Genomic DNA, 5493 nt, shown 5'->3' with positions numbered 1-5493 from the left:
AGGCAGCTTTCGGGTCCGCCCTGCGAGATTCCTGCGCCTCGTGTTTTTGGCTGGTTCTGGCTGTGTCAGTAGCCATTTCCGAGCCGCTTTGCCTGCGCGCCGGGTCTGCAGGGGCTGCTGCGTCCAGAGGGGGTGCGAGGAGCTGCTCCGCCGGCGCGGGTGTCCCACCAGGAGCTGTAGCGGCACGTAGGCTCAGCCGGATCCAGCAGCTCGCACGAGGGAGTAAAAGAAGTGAGTAACTTTGCTCGCAGAGAATGCGTGTCGCGATTGTGCTTGTTTTGGGCCAGATCTTTTGGGCTATCGAAGCCAGCATGGAAAGCATGAGCTGCGTTTGGCGTTTCTCTTCACGCTCTCCTGCTTCTGGCTTTGTTACGCTCTCTCCTGCGCTTCAGTTCTAGTAGCACTTGAGCTGTTCGTGCTCACTTGTCAGGCTACAGGGGTATACGCCGTAGCAGAGGGGAGTCTCGGAATACCTTTTCTCCTCCAGCTATGGCTTTACGCTTTTTCAGCTGTCATTGTGCCCACGCTTGTGTGTTAATAGCCGTCGACACATTTGCTATTAATTCGTCCAAGTGTTTTTTGTGCTAGAAGCATGAACAGGTTAGAAAACCTGGCAGCTGCGAGTTCCACAGGTTCGTATGTTGTGTGGAAAAACTTCTTTCTGCTTCTTTTAAATCTACTGTCTGATACTGCTCAGTCCTTATCAAATGAATTGCAGTTGCTCTCTGCTTGCTATCTTTTTGCTGTTTCAGGACTGTATTCTTTTGTTGTCTGTCTACATCAGCTATCCCTTATATTAAGGTAAAGAATTCTGAGCTTTTTAGTCAGTTCTTTTATGGGAGTTATTCTATATCTCTTTGCAGCAGCATCACCCTTTCCTGTATTTTTTCATTCTTTTATATGCTTTTAATCAAGGGATCAGCAAAACTAAGAGTTACAGTCAAGATTTCAGTACAAAATGGCTTATATAGCAGCACGATGATGTCTGGCAGCAGGGATGACAGATTTAAGTTGATGCATCAATGGTGTGAATAGCCAACAAAAGTAATAGAAATATTTGTAACTCAGTGTGTGGTCATCTGTTGATGAATCAGTGTGGTTTATTTTTTTAACCAGAAACCACTATCTAAGTAACTGGTTGTTAGTAGCTCATTACAAGGCTATAATGCCATGGATGAAATAGTTGCCTAGTGGGCTCTTAATATTCTGTCAGTCTACTGTGCATGTTTCTCCTGTCTTCTGTGGGAAGAGCAGGAACTGAAAATAGTCCAAATTTGCCTGAGTGTTGTGCTGTTTGTGGAACTACCAATGCACTCTTACCAACTTGATCTATCAAACTGTGGCTTGCCAACTTTGACTTCTTTCTGGCGTAAAATTAGTAGTAATCTACTGATTGATGTGATTTCCACCCATTCACCTATCCACCCATCGGGGGTTTAAAATGGAACTTGATACTGCTGAAATTCCTTAGACAGCTGTAATTCTTGATGCTTTCTTTTCCATCACCTCTCTCCCAGGGAATCTAGTGGGACAATGGAGTCAAGTAGACTAGGAGGAGAGACTGCCTTTCAAGGAGAAAAGTGCTATAAAATGAGATTTTCAGCAAAGTTAGAAATAGGTCAGCTGGTTTGGGTTATCATATAGAAGCCTTCAAAGTGAGTGTAAGTAGGAAATGTGGATTATTTATCATAACTATGCCCTGGACACAGCTTGTCAGGTTTTATTTCGGAGCAGGGCTGTCCCAGGTCTTGCTGCTGCTGACTCTGATCTGAAACAGCTCCATTGGAACTGAAGTAGCAACTTCTGATTCCTGACTCTTAACTTGCAGAAGCACTTGGAGGTGTTGCACGGTGCAAGATTACACTTCATACAAGAGGTTTATTTAGAGCTCCAGCAGATTTAATTGCAGAAAATTAATTAGGTTGCTGATAGGTAGCGATGAGTTTTATGTTCACAGTGTAAAGCCTTAGCTTTTGCCGTCGAACAAACTGAATAATTGTGCTAGGCAAACATGCATGCAACAAAGCCTGAAAGCAACCCAAAAATGAACAGAATTATCTCAAAGACTTAGATTGGCTTGAGTGTGTGGTTCTGTGCGGACAATGGCAGCAGAAAAGCTGGTCTTCCACATAGTAGTTTCAGTTCTCTGTGATGTGACATCAGATGTGTGATATTCAGACCATTCACAGCGGCGGTTGTACTGAAAATGGAGGTGAAGAAGTGCTGGTCAGACACTTAGTAGTGATACTTCGTTTGCTGGGGTTTTTTTACTTTAAAACTCAGGTTTATCACCTACAGTGAAGTACAGTCAGTGTAGAGACTTTTATGGGCTTTGAGTTGTTCTGTTAGAGAAAATTATAGTTTGATGGTTAAACACTTAAAAACCCAGGAAACTCTAGTGTCAACCACGCATAAGCAATTTTAACTGTGTCCCCTGTAGTGTTGTATTATCATAACAGGCTTCAGTTTTAGAGGGTTGTTATTTTTTTGCCAGTAGGAAAAAACTGAGAGCAGAAAACTTACTGTATCAGACCAATTTCTTAAATAGTTTGGACCTTGGTAGTGTCACTTCTACCATTGTAGGTAGGCAAAGCATTTTGTAGCTTTTAATTGTGGAACGCTTCCGATGGTCATAGTGCTAGCTGGAGGACGTGTTCTATGAAAAGTCTTGTTCCCTTAAGTAGGCATGTACACAGTTCAGTTATTAGTTTTTTTAGTTTTCAAAAAGCAGCTTAACCTGATATAAATGTAGTTTGGAGGATGAATCGTGTAATTGTAAAGCTAATTTAATTATGAATATATGTGGTTTAAATATATGATCAATGAACATGATTGCATTGTTAATCTATACTAGGTTAAGCAAAAGCGGGTTACTGTGTTTTGCATTTAAATAGCTTCTCTTGCCTTCAAGAGTATTATATTACATTAGAAAATTCTATTCACATATATCAGAATTTTAGGGAGAATGCATGGTCTAATACTTCATTTAGAAGATTAATTAGGGAGATGTTAAACAGATATAAATAAGAAAGACTGATTAACAGAGTGATCTGATGGGCACTGAATTTGGCCTTGTATCTTACTCTGTATAAAGGGAGCGTAGCTGAAACTGCTTCAGTGTTGCCTGATTTTTGTTTTGTTTTGTTCTTTGTGTTAGTTGACAATAACAGATAGAAATTCTTTAATTTAAGACAACTTGGTTATCTCCTCCTGGAATGTTCTGTCCCTCCCATTTTTCTCTTGGGGACTTGTGAGTGTCATGTCACACATCAAATTTGTGTAGCTTCTCCCTGCAGGGTTATGGCATTCCCAGAGATGGGTCAGTGTTCATAATTTTGGCTGCTGTTAAACAGTCAGCACTTGTCAACACCATCTACAGACATCCGTTACATATTTTTTAAATGGTAGTACCAAGCATTAAATGTGGGGCTTCTTGGCAGGAGCTGTTCTTGAGCTAGAAATATTCTGATGCTGATATGATCTCAGTATGATCCTTGTAAGAGAAAGTAGCCTTATCTGTTGGTTAGGTGATATACGTGGGAGTTGCTGGAATGCAGGCTTCTGTTTCCAGCACTGCCATTGACCTGCTGTGTGCTGCTGATCAAGTCTTATTGGCATCTTGCTCCATTTCCTTTATCTCTGAACAAGGTATGGTAATTACAGGATATTGGCCAACTGTTAAATTTCCTGAAGATAATTTGCACTCACAGTGCTTTATGCTTTAAAAAAAAAAAGAAAAAAGAAAGCACTAGAAGTATCTGTTGTGTATGAACAAAACCAAATTATATAGTATATGCCTCATAGATTTATTACCGTGTTTCTTCAAATCACAGCTTAAGGACTTGCTTGTTGGCTATTTCACATCAGTCTTGTGCTGCTTCTACTTGGCATCCCACTACAGTATTTATTTTGGTCCTGGTTTTGGAATTTCCCTTCACAGGAAGATTCCATATTCCTTATATGGAAAAATTTATTTTAAAAAATGACTTTTTTTCCATCAGTTCTGTAGATTCTTTTCTCAGTAAGTGCAAAAGCCACTATCTCTATTATTTAAAGCTCTGATCTAAGGGCCAATAAAGTGAAGGAAAAGGTTATCAGTAACTCCAGTGGCTTTCGGACCAAGGCATTCCCAGATGACGTGCTCTTGTCATTGGAAAGAATGACCACTGGTGTCAGCCATGAAATCTTAGTGGCAGTTTAAACCATCGTTTCAGTATTTCTTTAAAGCCAATGTGTTGGTATGCTTGCATTCACATGTAAGGGACTACTTCTGTGTATCTCCTGGCTCTACAAGCAGGCAGTGCTCTTTATTTCTCCAATGGGACTAGCGCTGTGCTTGAACTGTGGTAAAAGCTCATGCTCTGCTGGTAGAATGACTTGACAGAACATACGAATGTGACTGTTCTCAGGCATTGACTCATATTCCTCATTTGCATTAATCAGTTGGTGTTAAACATGAAAATTTTCAGGTGTTGATATGACTGCAAGCTGGGAGTTTAGCCATACCTAAAGTGTGTAGTGCTCCTTTCCTCAAACATTTTTCCACGTCATCACTTCAGCACAACTGTCTGTGATCAGAAATCAAAATTAAATTCTGTTTCACCAGGAACAGGGAATGCCCTACAACATAAGAATTGTGAATTTTGATGAACACAGAATCAAATTGACGAAATCCCCTTTAAAAGGAATGGGGAGGGATTCTTTATCAGCACAGATATATTTATGTCTTCATCTGATTTGTGGAAAGAAATTGCTAATCTGACAGGAATTATGCTTGTCGTATAGTTGGTTCCTGGAACCAGGGCCTTTAGGAGACTCTGTGGGTACCAAAACCAGATGTTTAAATTACAGGACTTGGTAGATAAAATTCAGCCCTTTGCAGAGGATCCACTTGTTCATGGCTGTGATCCTGTATTCCTCTTCCTTTAAGACTGCTATAAACTCACAAGTTATACGTAGCTATGCGTGATTAAGCATAGAGAGAAATACAATTCTTCAGAAAGGTACTGCTTTTTTTACTGCATTTTTTGTTCATTTCACTTTACTCAATTGTGGTTTTTTCTTAAAGCCAAGCTTCTTAAAATATTATAATAAATAAGAGAAGAATACTCCCTTTTTTTTGTTAAATTCAAGGGACAACTGTTGTGGCAACAGAAGTTTCAACTTCTGAACTTTCTTTATCTGTGTATGAGGGTTGTATTTGACCTCTTCGTGTATAGGAATGAAGTTTAGCAGGGAAGCTTGGTAGCGAGCAGAACCTTTCCAAATTTGTCGCTGTCAATGTAGAAGCAGGGCTGACGTGACACCTTGGACCTTGCTTGCCCAAGAGGTGGGGCAAGGTCTGTCCTTTGTGACTGCATGGCTTAGTGAGATAAAAGAACAGGAGGAGAAGGCTGCCCTGAGTTAAATGTTTGTCAAGAGCCTAAGGATGCTCTCTGTAATGTTATGTAGGAGTAGTGGGGTTTCCTGCTCATTGCCTTCTATGTGAGCTGT

Source organism: Charadrius vociferus, unplaced genomic scaffold, assembly GCF_000708025.1.
Source record: "Charadrius vociferus isolate BGI_N301 unplaced genomic scaffold, ASM70802v2 scaffold325, whole genome shotgun sequence".
Taxonomy (NCBI): Eukaryota; Metazoa; Chordata; class Aves; order Charadriiformes; family Charadriidae; genus Charadrius; species Charadrius vociferus.
Note: the sequence above shows the minus strand (reverse complement) of the source record.